Source organism: Sphaerodactylus townsendi, linkage group LG03 (genome assembly GCF_021028975.2).
Source record: "Sphaerodactylus townsendi isolate TG3544 linkage group LG03, MPM_Stown_v2.3, whole genome shotgun sequence".
In the NCBI taxonomy this organism is placed as follows: domain Eukaryota; kingdom Metazoa; phylum Chordata; class Lepidosauria; order Squamata; family Sphaerodactylidae; genus Sphaerodactylus; species Sphaerodactylus townsendi.
This window is the reverse complement of record NC_059427.1, coordinates 2,568,335-2,581,130: the sequence shown is the minus strand read 5'-3', so window position 1 is coordinate 2,581,130 and position 12,796 is coordinate 2,568,335. Positions and strand designations below refer to the sequence as shown.

The 12,796-nt window shown below is 51.7% G+C and overlaps 4 protein-coding genes across 4 annotated transcripts in view; 2 read left to right on the top strand and 2 right to left on the bottom strand.

Annotated features, from left to right (window-relative positions):
* The window catches only part of TAP2 (transporter 2, ATP binding cassette subfamily B member), a 1,062,867-nt gene that overhangs the window by 752,332 nt on the left and 297,739 nt on the right, over positions 1-12,796 (bottom strand). The gene's annotated exons all lie outside the window — the stretch shown is intronic.
* LOC125428531 (zinc finger protein 708-like) overlaps positions 1-12,796 on the top strand; it is a 1,111,878-nt gene that overhangs the window by 970,073 nt on the left and 129,009 nt on the right. The window lies entirely within an intron of this gene.
* Positions 1-12,796, bottom strand: part of LOC125428560 (zinc finger protein 420-like) — a 469,229-nt gene that overhangs the window by 415,509 nt on the left and 40,924 nt on the right. The window lies entirely within an intron of this gene.
* The window catches only part of LOC125428839 (zinc finger and SCAN domain-containing protein 32-like), a 665,212-nt gene continuing 664,487 nt past the window's right edge, over positions 12,072-12,796 (top strand). The window contains exon 1 of the mRNA XM_048489538.1: positions 12,072-12,090. The gene's annotated coding sequence lies outside the window, so the exon portion shown is untranslated. The remainder of the gene's footprint in view (positions 12,091-12,796) is intronic.

Below are 12,796 nucleotides of genomic sequence, written 5' to 3'. Positions count from 1 at the left end.
ATTTAGATATATTTACAGATCCTATGATTTCAATTTTTTTTAAAGCACAAAAGAAAACCACTGGCAGACTGTAGATCATGTCTCAGTCCTGAATCTACCACTTCATGGGGCTGCTAGGGACCAAAAACCTAATTCCAAAGCATGAATCTTCATGGATCAGCACGATTTTTGCGTTAGGTCACCCTACATCAACTACCATCACCCTACATCAACTACATCACCCTACATCAACACCCCTTAAATAGTGTTGCATGGCTTTCCACCTTCCATGGCTCCTGGAACTGCATTGGTCAGATCTCACCTATAGTACTGTGTTCAGCTCTGGGCACAGCAATTTAAGAAGGATATTGACAAGCTGGAATGTGTCCAGAGGAGGGTAACTAAAATGGTAAAGGGTCTGGAATCCATGCCCTGCAAAGATAGACTTAGGGAGCTGGGGCTGTTTAATTAAGGAAAGCTAAGGTTAAAATTTGGGGGGGACATGGAAATTAGCCATGTTTGCAATATTTGAAAGGATGTCATGACGAAGAGGGAGCAAGCTTGTTTTCTGCTGCTCCGGAGACTAGGATCAGAAGTCATGGGTTCAAGGTGAAGAAAAAGACATTCCACCTAAACATCAGGAAAAACTTCCTGATATTAAGGGCTGTTCGACAGTGAATGCACTGCTTCGGAGTGCGGTGGAGTCTCCTTCTTTGGAGTTTTTTAAAGAGAGGCTCGGTGGCCATCTGTCAGGAGTGCTTTGATTTTGTGTTCCTACACTGCAGGGGGTTGGACTTGATGGGATCTCTTACAACTCTATCATTCTGTGATTCACAGCCAAAGGCTACAATGCGAAAATCAAGAATCCACTGCTTTGTGGCAATGCCACAATGAAAAAGCAGAGCTCCACATGAATGGATGCTCATGGATCCTCTATTTTTTTTTAATGGATTACCCCAGATTTAGCATCAAATTATGTATCATGTCCACAGCCACAAAATTAAGAGCTAAACCTGGGCTGTCTGGCTCAAGGAGGCAGGTGGGAGATTCAAGCCTTGAACTTGGAAACTATGAAGGTTTCCTTGCATCATAAAAAACTCCCCGCAAACAAAAAACTAGCACTGGAAAGGCAAAAGGTTGTGCCCATTGTTGTTGGTTACACGGATCCATTCAGAGACTAATGGCTCCTTGGAAGGCCAGATAGGGGGGCCTTCACTCTGTTCTTCCGTCCAGCACCCAGCATTGCTGACCCTGAAGAGATCCTGCAATTCTGGTTCATCACCTCAAGGAGCCTGGGGGGACCCCCCCCAATTCCACCCAGCGGAGCAGAAAAGTAGCCCACAATTCAGAGAACCAATAGTTCAATTGGGTGTGGGGGAGGAGCTCTCCCTCACTTGTTCCCTTTCAAAAGAGCAAAGGAGGCGGCTGCATTGCTTGGGATCCTGATGTTGAGGTAAGGAAGGAAGGGCCTGCTGGGGCCTGGCTGCCAAGGAGCAGAGGAGGCCGAAGGGGAGGCTCCCCGCAAACCTCCAGCCCCTCCCCAGCCTTGATCCATCCGGGCTCTCCCCCCCCCCAAATCCCCAGCCTCACCAGTCTAAAGTGGCTAGAACAGTGGTTCTCAACCTGGGGGTCGGGACCCCCTTGGGAGTTGAATGATCCTTTCACAGGGAATTAGCCTAAGACTTACCTGCATCCAGTGTTCTCCATCTGGCAAAATGGGTAAATGTTAGGGTTGGGGTCACCACAACTTTTATGAGGAACTGTATTGAGGTCTGCGGCATTTGGAAGGTTGAGAACCACTGGGACTAGAATGTCCTTTTTCTTAGTCGTGGGTCTTGCAGGTCTTTATTCCCAACTCTCTTCTATCTTAGCAGGGGCTGCTTTGTTTTGCACCAAGTGGCTCCTAGCTCCTTCTGGCCCAGGAACGGTGTGTGAATGAAGGGGAGGGGAATAAGAAAGCTCTTCTCCCAATTCACTGCTCCCGCTTCCCCTTTCTCCAGCACAGGGGGCTGCCTGCCTAGATCCTGGCCCCACACTTCACCCCATCCTCAAGCTCAGTGCGAGGATTTTGGCCCCAGAGGTGTCGTTTCCATCCCCTGGAAGACCTCCCCTTTGGACCCCATGGAGCTCTTTTCTCAGGGGCCTCCCTTCCCCAGTGAAGGGGGATCCTGTGCAGACTCAGCCCCTTCTTGCATTTGCACAGGCCTGGAATGACCCAGAGAACACACAGGGGCTGGGGGGGCCGCATGCTCACTCCTCTTCCTATGCCCCCTGAAACAGTCCCACTCGCCCACAGGCTGCCGCCAGGGGGTCTGTCCCTAAGCAACCCCCCCTCCTCTTCGCCCCCCCTCCGCTGCTTTCTTCCCCCCTCCCCCCCCCCCCCCCCTTCATCTTCATCACACGCCAGGACTCCGCAATGCAGGGCTGCCTCTCCCCCCCCCCCCCGCCTTGTGCAGAGAGGAGGGGCGAAGGGGCGCCAGAGGGAGCAGCCCCCTCCCCAGGCTTTGCTGTGGCCCCCTCCACTCACCCCACATTTCCCTACTCTGCCCCCCCACTCCCTCAAGCAGCCCCCCAAACACCCCTGGACTCACCCGGAAGGAGGTGCCGGAGCGGAAACCGCAAAGGCCGCTTTTTCCTCTGCAGCTCCGCCCCTTCCCCAGCCGGCCTCTCTAGGATTTCCGCCTCACTGGCTCCCCTTTCTGTGCAATGCGAAGGGGGGCGCGGAGTGGGGGGGGGGAGCGCCCCTTAAAGCATCGCCCCTCCTTCGTGGGTGCAAAACGTCTCCCCTCCCCCTTTGCAAAACGGGCTTTTCATTTCCTTGGGGAGGGGAAGAAGAAGAGCTGGGATTTATATCCCCCCTTTCTCTCCTATGGGAGACTCAAAGGGGCTGACAATCTCCTCTCCGTTCCCCCCGCCCCCCCACAACAAACACCCTGTGAGGTGGGTGGGGCTGAGAGAGCTCCGAAAAGCTGTGACTAGCCCAAGGTCACCCAGTTGGCGTGTGTGGGAGTGCACAGGCTAATCTGAATTCCCAGCAGAGCAGGGAATCAAACCCGGTTCCTCCAGATCAGAGTGCACCTGCTCTTAACCACTACACCACCGGATCTGTCATTCATAAATTCTTGGATTACACAAAACCTGGGCCTGAGTCTCCATGGCCATATTCTTGAAAATGCTCTACCAGTGGTGCCTCTATTTGTCCTAGGCGTATGCAACTTCTGTGCTCTGAGACCCTGGTTTTTTAAAAACGGGTCGTTTTGCCTATATACAGTTTTGGACACGGGCACATAATTGCATATACACATAACCGTGTTTCACATGTAGTATATGATTTTAAATTCCACTGTATATTCATGCCTGGTATATCTAATTCCAAAGTTGGCATTGAGCAACAACATTGTGCACAGTGGCCACACGGGAAGTGCCCCCTTCTGTAATGGCGGCATTGTAGATTGACTTAACAAGTCCGCCCGGACCACCGTCTGTCGTAAGTTTTTAGTTTGTTGCAGGCCCACCATTGGAGGTGAATCACATCCTGGTAAATCATTAATAACATGCCAGTGTTTATATAAACTACGTTTAATCTCCTCAGTCATGACATTGTGTTCTAGGGACCATACTATTCTGGATCTGGGAAGTCTGGGACTAGGATTTAATAAATCCCGTCGTTCAATCTGTGTGATCCTAGTCCAAACATTTTCTAAAAGTCTCACCGGGTACCCTCTAGCTGCATAATTCTTCAATATCAATCCTGCTTCTTGCTGAAATTCTGAAGTTTCAGTGCAATTGCGTTTTGGAAAAAGAAAGAAGTACCATCTGTGAGAAATTGGGAAGAAAAACTACAAGAAACAATTAATCTGGATTTATTAACCTGGAGGCTGAAAGACAATATTGAGAGATTTGAAGAAATTTGGAAGCCATTTAAACAATATTATAAATTATAGTATTTGTTTAAGAATTAAGAAATAGAGTGTTTAGAGCTATAGGGACAGGAGTAATATAACTTCTGGGGAAAAGTTTTTTTTTTCTTTCCGCCATGCGACTCCATGTTTTACTCTTTAGAGAGAATGGAATTATAATAAGGAGTAAAATATAGATGAAAATCTAGTTTATTATATGTATAGATGGAGAGAAATACGTAAATGTGGAGGGGGAAGATTCTTTTAGTTATCACTTATAATAGTACTAGGGGGCCCGGCCACGCGTTGCCGTGGCAATTGTCCTTCTAATCACAGTCCACAACCCACAAAGATGTCCATGCAGGTCCAATGATCCGCAGCATAGCCTTTTGGGGTGGTCAAATGGAATCCCTCTTTCCCTTTTCAATTCACATTGTTATATGGTGGTGTCTTGGTTTTTTAGTATAAGGTAACCCTTTCCATTCCACAATGGAACTGTCCAGAGTGCGAATCCCACTGTCCGTGAGGCTGGTTGACACGCACAGTCCTGGCTTGGGGAAGGCAGAACTGGGGCAAGGAGGCTATCCCAGTCAGGCAGTAGAGGCAGGGTGGTGAGGTGCTTCCGGATGAGCCAGCTCTCTGGGTTCTTAAAGGGCCAATGTGCAAAAGAAGCGAGCCAGTAGTGTTGGTTAAGCCCCACCCTTGATTTTCTTCTTAGAAAGAGAAGAAACTCCAGCTCGCTTTTAGTAAAAGAGAGCTGTGGCGAATATGGGTGAGGAAGTGGGTAAGTGGTGGTTGGATGTGAGGGAGGGCAGAGTGAGGTTTGGGGGATGAGCTGGATGTGTATGAGAGTGGGTGTGGTAGCAGTGGGTGAGGCACAAAGAATGAAAGTTACCTGCGTGTGAGGGGGGGAACCCCACCTGACGTCTCACACGGCAAAGTGGGTATGTGTTTCACTTCCACTCATATTACCTAACAGTATTGCCTATTTACTGTTTTCACTGCTCATCTGTGGCCATCTGCGCAAACATTCTAAGCCCTCATACCAAGCCCTCAGGCAACAGACATGCTGCACGAACATTCTAAGGGTGACAGTTAAACACAGACAGCTTCATGGCCTGGTGCGCCAGGAAAAAACGTTTTACCTGGCTCAGGTATGGACTTTCGGTGATGTGAAGGTCCGATTACCTGCCCAGAACGGGGAGGGACATCCTGTGAAAATTTGAGGGCGATCTGTCCAGCAGCTTCTGAGGGAGACCATCAGGGACAAACTCACGGTTTGATTTATATATATATATATATAGATAGATAGATTAGACCAGTGGTGGCAAACCTTTGGCACTCCAGATGTTATGGACTACAATTCCCATCAGCCCCTGCCAGCATGGCCAATTGGCGGCCAGAGAGCAACGCTTGTCATTGGGATTGATATGCCAATACTGATGAGTGCCACTGTGCATTTGGGGTGGGTGGGTGGGGGGCTTCTCTTAGTCACATGCAGAAAGGGGGCAGTGAAAAGCTGGGCAGTAATGCCCCCTGCCCAGTTCTTGGCAAGCCAGAGAAAGCGTCTGGACGGAACCTGGCTCTTCTGCTGCTTGCATGATTGCAGGGCAGAGACAGCGCTGCAGGGCAGTCAGTGTGAGGGTGCAGAGAAAGGGGCTCCACTCCATCGGTGGCCGCCTCGGTGCCTCGTTCCCTGGGGAGGTTGCCTTTGGGTGGATGTGCCCGTTCCTGACCAGATAGGGAGGAGCGCCGAGCGGGGGCGCCTCTCTGCCCGAAGGGTGTGGGGGTGATTTTGCACCCCCCCACACGATTAAATTGGTGGCACCCGGGGACATGTGGCCACACATGTCTGTCTGGCAAGTACGCCCTTAGGAGTGGTTCTGCCCCACAGGCTGAGTCTGCTCTGCCTCCCTCTTCAGCCATCACCTTTCCTGTAATGGACATCATTGGGGTGAACCCATAGCCAGGATCTCCAAAGCCAGGATGCCCGGGGACCCAGGGGACAAGGGGTGGCTTTCAGGGACCCCCAAATCTTTTCCAGTGCTAATAGTGGAGATGGATTCAAACAAACGGAGCTTTTTGGGGTCTCAGGTCCGTTTCCCCCAGCCTCTGAATCAGCCCACCTTTGGTTGGGGTTAATGTGGAGGGACACCCCCCCCCCCCCCAATTTCTAGGGGGAAAGAAACTTCTCGGAAGCTGAACTCCGGGGTGAGGAGAGGCAGGCAAGGCAGCACTTCCCGAGGCAAGAGATGGGGCGAGGCTGGGATGGGGGGCGGGGGTCTCTCCCCTTCCCCAGATTGTTTCTGGCCTCCTCCAGCCATTCCTTCCCTCCCCCCCCCCCTCCTTTCCCCGAGGAAGCTCAAAGCCCGTTTTGCAGGGGGTGGGAGCGCTCGCTTGCACCTAACGGAGGGCGATGATACGCTTTGAGACCCTTGCCCCACAGAAGAGGGAAGCCCAGAGGCCGGGGAGAGTCCTGGAAGACGGGGGGAGGGAGGGAGGGGCTCTGAAAGAGAGATCAAGCGGCCTTTGAGGGTCTCCGCTGCTGCAGCCTTGTCAGCATCAGCGAGAGTGAGGGGTGGGGAGGTCGAGGCCCCGATCCAGGAGAGCCGCCCCTGCAAAGCGGGGGGGGGGGGGAGGGGGGGGTCTGCTCCCTGGCGCCCCTCCTCCCCCCCTCCTCCCTGCACAAGCCTGGCGGGGGCGGGGGTGAGATGCAGCCCCTTCCCTGCATTGCGGAGGCCGGACGGGTGATTGAGATTTGCAGAGGAGGGGGGGGGGGGAAGCAGCGGAGGGGCTGGGCGAGGCCTCTGGGCGGGGAGGGGGGGGTTGCTCAGGGGCTGCTCTCAGGGGCGAGAGGCCGGCTGCAGAGGAGGAGTCTGGGCGAGAAGGGACGTGCATGCCACCCCCCCGCCCCCGGGAAGGGGCGGAGGGAGCGGTGGGGACCCCCAAGTCCTGGGATCTTCTCCGGGGCATTCCGTGTTTTTGCAAACGAGGCGCATTCAGACGGGGTGAGTCTGCAGAGGGACCCCCACCCCCCACCCCCCACCCCGCCTTCATAAGGGAGGGCAAAGCCCCGAGCAGAGAGCAAAGAGGCTGGGGGAGTGAGCTCAGAAGGAGGTCTCCAGGGGGGGGAAATGATGCCTCTGGGGCTGAAATCCTCACATGGAGGGGCAGAGGAAGGGGGTGAAATGTAGGACCAGGATCGGGCAGAACCAAGAGGGAGGGGTGAACCAGGAGGTGGTGATGGCCACTAACCTGGATAGCTTTAAAAGGGGCTTGGACAGATTTATGGAGGAGAAGTCGATCTATGGCTACCAATCTTGATCCTCTTTGATCTGAGATTGCACATGCCTTAACAGACCAGCCGCAGATGGCCATTGCTTTCACATCCTGCATGTGAGCTCCCCAAGGCACCTGGTGGGCCACTGCGAGTAGCAGAGAGCTGCACTAGATGGACTCTGGCCTGATCCAGCTGGCTTGTTCTTATGTTCTTAAGGCCACTGCTTTCACCTCCTGCATGTGAGCTCCCAAAGGCACCTGGTGGGCCACTGCGAGTAGCAGAGAGCTGGACTAGATGGACTCTGGTCTGATCCAGCTGGCTTGTTCTTATGTTCTTATGAGGGGTGAGCAGAGAAGTGGGAAAAGACCTCCCCAGCTCACCCGCACACACTTTTTGTGCCAGAATAAAGAGCCGCTCTGTGCAAAATAAAGAAGCCCCCAAAGAAAGAGGAGCGCAGGTCATGGATAGGAAAGGGATGTCCTAGCCAGTCTAGACTGGGGAGGAGATTTGGGGGAAGCCCCCTCAGCCTCCTCTACTTCTTGGCAGCCTGGCCCGAGCAGGGCTTTCCGTCCTTCCACATGAGGATCCCAAACAATGCAGCCCTCTCCTTTGGCCTTGGGGGGTGGGGGTGGATGAGGGAGAGCCCCCCCCCCTCAAATCCTCTTTCGTCCTTGGCTGCTTTTTTACTCCCTGAGTATGTGCAGGGGGGTCCCCCCAGATTCCTTCTTGAGATTATGAATCAGAGTTGCAGCAGGATATCTTCAGGGTCAGCAGTGCTGGGTGCTGGATGGCAGAAAAAAGGGAAGGCCCCCATCCGGTGTGCCAAGGAGACACCAGTCCCTGTGCTGATTCCAAGCAGGGACAGGGGGGCTAAGGGTGGAATTTGCTCCGTAGGAGGAAAAACGAACACAATCTCCGAGTGTTAAAAGGCCTGAAGCACTTGGGCATGTTCCAATGCTATGTTTATTTATTTGATTTCCTATTATAAAACTACTCATTAAGCCGCTGGCCTCTATTTTCCTTCAGGGTAAGAGGCGGTCCACAATCATCGGTAATAATAATAATAAAAGACCTTGGGCTGACTTAAAACAATGGTGGCTGACAAAATCACCATATGTCCAGCTGCCAAGGCCACCTATTCGGCTCTGCCGCGTATTAGTGAATCGTCCACACAGTCCTAGATGCTTGGGAAGTGTCCGACGTGTGATGTAATACAAAATCCAGCATATTGATCTTGTTTGCTGTGTATAACTGTTTTTGTATCAATAAAATAACAACAACAACAACAACAATAACAACAATAATAATACATCTGTGAAATTTTCTTATGCTGATTGTTGGATGGGAAAATATGTGTTTATATTATTAATTGGCTATTAGTCTGTATTGTGATGATTGTGAATTTTCACAATGGATGTTGTGTGATGCTTTCCAGAGTGATTGGAGGGCTTGAAGTTGCCCCAGAAGGGTTTGGCCTCTTTGTACAGCCGCGCATTCAAGGGTTGCAAGAAATTCCTGAAAAGAAAGAACAGACGTCACTCCAGGGCACAGCAGAGCAGGGGCTTGGACAGATTTATGGAGGAGAAGTCGATTTATGGCTACCAATCTTGATCCTCCTTGATCTGAGATTGCAAATGCCTTAATAGACCAGGTGATCGGGAGCAACAGCCGCAGAAGGCCATTGCGTTCACATCCTACATGTGAGCTCCCAAAGGCACCTGGTGGGCCACTGCGAGTAGCAGAGAGCTGGACTAGATGGACTCTGGTCTGATCCAGCAGGCTAGTTCTTATGTTCTTATGTTCTTAGAGCAGGCTAGTTCTTATGTTCTTATGTTCTTATGTTCTTATGTTCTTAGAGTCTGTTCATCTTTACAGGACTGGGTGGACCAAAATCAGAAAACAGACCCAAACTGGTACGTGTTAATTACTGTTGTACATTCTTTGTTGCTGTGCTGAAGTCCCCTCAATGCTCTGTCCCAAAAACCTCAGAGGTTTCCCAAGCAGGATATGGCGACCCTCCCCAATAGGACAAAAAGACAGAGGAGAAATAGGGCATGTTGCTTAGAGAAGCAGACGTTACAGGAATGTAGAGACAGGGCGCAGCAAACCACCCCTGCATACCTCTTGCCTTGAAAACCCTACAGGGTCACCATAAGATAGGTGTGATTTGAGGGCTCACAGACCCACACAGCACTGAAAGGATTTGCCAGGGAGGGTTTGCTTCTGCAGGAAGGGCTTCAGATAGTCACCCCAGGAGAAAACACTTGCAGCAGCCAGAATGGTGGAAGACATCCTTCAAAATAAGCCAGTGGAGGATATGCATTTAGATTGCGGAAGGGAAGATGGCTAGGATCATTCTCAGCCAGAGTCGTTGTCGGGTTGCCAACCAACAGAGGGCAAATTCCTGGACATTCGTGGGTAGATTCAGAAAAAGGCTTGCTTTGGGATGGAAGCTGGTGCCCCAGGGAAGTATAACACTCTTGGGTCCACCCTCCAGTGCAGCCATTTTCTCCCAGGGGGAACTGATCTCTGTCACCTGGGGAGGGGCTTTAGGCCCCACCTGGAGGTTCACAACCTTTCAGGCACCAATTTTGCTCCACCATCAAAGTGGGGTTTTGCTTGGGGTTGGTTGTGGGATGTGGTGGCGGTGGTGGTTGTGGTTTCTTTCAGCACAAGAAAAGTATTAAAAAATGTGTGAAAATGGTGTTTTGTTGGTGGTGTGTTGAATTTTTAAAAAAACAACAGGCCCGGGGGGGGGGGGGGGTTGATGCATATAAACGAGCACTTGGGGAAGGACCCTATTGCCTGTGGTGGAGCGTATCCCTGACCCACTTAGTACCGTTGGGAAGCCTACTACTAGAACAGCCTGACCCAAAGTAATCTTTAAGAACCAGGTGAAGTTAAATTTCAGAGAGGACCAAACAGGCACATTTCGTTCTTATCCACCATGTGTCTCTATTCTCTTTCCCTTCAGACATGTTTCTATCTGCTCCCCTACTGAACACCCACAGAGAAACCTCTTTTTACGTAGTAAGTGAAATAATGGCACTTTTCAATGTTACTGGGTGATCCAACGTAAATGAAGAAGGAGATGGAAGAGCAGACTGGGAGGACCAGGACCTGGCAGAGAGAGCAGGGAAAGACCCCATCCCATCAAGCTGGGACTGGTGTTGCATTCTGGGAGAGAGCTGTGCCAGAAATTCGGGGTCAGGACACCCAGAACTCAGAAGTATTTTGCCGACATTTCTGGCAGTTCTGCTACCATGATGCCGATGGGCCCCGAGAGGTTTGCAGCCAGCTCCATGGACTTTGCAACCACTGGCTGGAGCCAGAGGAATGAAGCAGATCCTAGACCTGATGATTTTGGAGCGGTTCCTGACCATCCTGCCCCAGGAAATGCAGTGCTGGGTCAGAGGATGTGGGCCGGAGACCACCTCCCAAGCGGTGGCCCTGGCTGAAGGACACTCTTGGTCAAGCTGAGAGAAGGGGCAGGCAGAACAGGTGAGGGCTTTTCTGTCCAGGTATGCAGTTCAAGCAATAATGTCTGATCTTCTCCTAAATCTTCTCGGCCCAGTATTTTGTCCATCTGAATGAGAGGTTTTAATAATCTGCTTCAGCAGCCACTTCTTCTAGGGAATATCCAGATAATTCCATAGGGTTAAAAAAAAACCTTCTAAGCAGAGGTGTAGCTGGGGAAAATGGAACGTGGGGCAAAATCTGTGTTCCCCCTCCACACTTATGGGCGGCCGCCCTCCCCCATCACGACCAAACAAAGATTTTTTGCACCAGGCCATCTCAGGGTCACCATCATAGTGGAGTGAAATGAAACCACCATAAAACTATAGAACATGTCTTAGTCTGCGGGCACAGCACCAACAATCCGCATCCATGCTCTGTGGCACATGATGGCGCAAAAACCTGCTTGAAAACATAGCTCTCATGATTTTTTGCACTAAATTAGGTCCTCAAAATCATCAGCGCCTTCACAACTCCAGCCATTAGCAAAATGTCACGAACACAATAATCCCGCATCCCACATACCGTGAATTATGCGGTGGCATAAAGCCTGCTTGGAAAACAGATCCTTGTGGATTCTCCTGATTTTTGCATGAAGTCTCCCCCAAATCACCATCACATCACAGCTCAAAGTGGGCAGGGATAGGAGAAGGAGGGAAGGGATTAGGAGTCCGAGTGTGGGGAGGCGTTGGATATTTGCAATGGAGCACCCATCTACGGCCAGAAAGCTACACTTCTATTCCACTTTCTGGAGTCTTTCTGTAAAATACAACCCCTGGTTTAAAAAAAATTAAAATTGAAGTATCCCTCAGCCACTCATTTCCAGCCAATCCACTATAGAGCAAATGCAGTCTTTTAATATGCTAAATATCTCACCTCGCCCACAAACCCACCCACACAATCAAAGTATCCTCCTGGTACTTAGCATTATTGTGGAATTCCATAATGGCATGCAAACTCCTCATCCAGATCTGGGTTCCAGCACGCCACATCTTCTGCCCAGTAAAGAGATGGGAAAGCAAATCTGCTGAGCCAGGAGAAATGCTGCGCCCTCTGCAGAAGGGAGAGACTGGACTACAGAGATATGGGGCAAGCACAGAAGAGGCGGGAGAGTCACAGCAAACCCTATCAAACTGACATGACTCGCAAGCAGCAGGCTCCTCTCCTCCCTGGCCTCTCTTTGCAAAGTTTCCAACATCACCGGCTCAATGCATCCACACCTCGGCAACGGGGATGCGTTTAGCCTGTTGCAACTGCTCATAAACACGGTTGCAACCTCCGCCGAAGCTGGGCTAGATGTGGGAGTGAACCACATTTTGCACAGGCACTTTCCCCAGCTGCGAGCAAAGGATTGACAAAGTTTGGCCTCAGATCCCAAACTTCGGCCTCTGCGGCGCGATCAGCAGCCCCTTCCCAGTGAGTCAAGGGGGCGGGTGGGGGGCTGGGCAATGCAATCTTCTCTGGGGCATTCAGTGTCTTTGCAAACGAGGCTCATGGAGACCCGGGGGGGGGGGGCTGAGTTTGCAAAGAGCTCTGGGGTGGGGGGGGGGGAGGCGAGGGTCTCCAGGGTAGAGAAAAGACATGTAGGGCCAGGATCTGCTAGGCAGGGCCGGAGGAAGGGGGGGGGGAGCAATGAATAGGGAAAACAGCCCCTCCCTCCCTCCCCCCAATTCACACCCCTCCCCCTTTGCCAGAAAGACCCTCTAAGTGCAAAACAGCCCTGCAAGAGACCTGAATGTGAAAGGGACCTTTTGTCTCCTTTAGAGGCTGATGAGAAGGGGGGGGGGAGATTTGGTGAGACCCCCCCCCTTCATCCTCCCCTGCTTCTTGGCAGCCAGGCTCCATCAGGATCCCAAGCAATGCAATGCAGCCGCCTCCTTTGTTCTTTGGGAAACAGGAGAGGGAGAGCCCCGCCCCTCCCTCTCTCTCCTCCTCCTCCCTTTTGAAGTCCTGGTCCTCCAAGTTGGAGGCTTCCAGGCTCCCCAAGATGATGAACCAGAGTTGAGGATCTCTACTGGGTCAGCAGTGCTGGGTGTTGGATTAAGTCGCAGAGTAAAGGCCCCCATCTGGCAAGCCCAGGAGACATCGGTCCCTGACCTGATTCAAGCAAGCAAAGACAGTG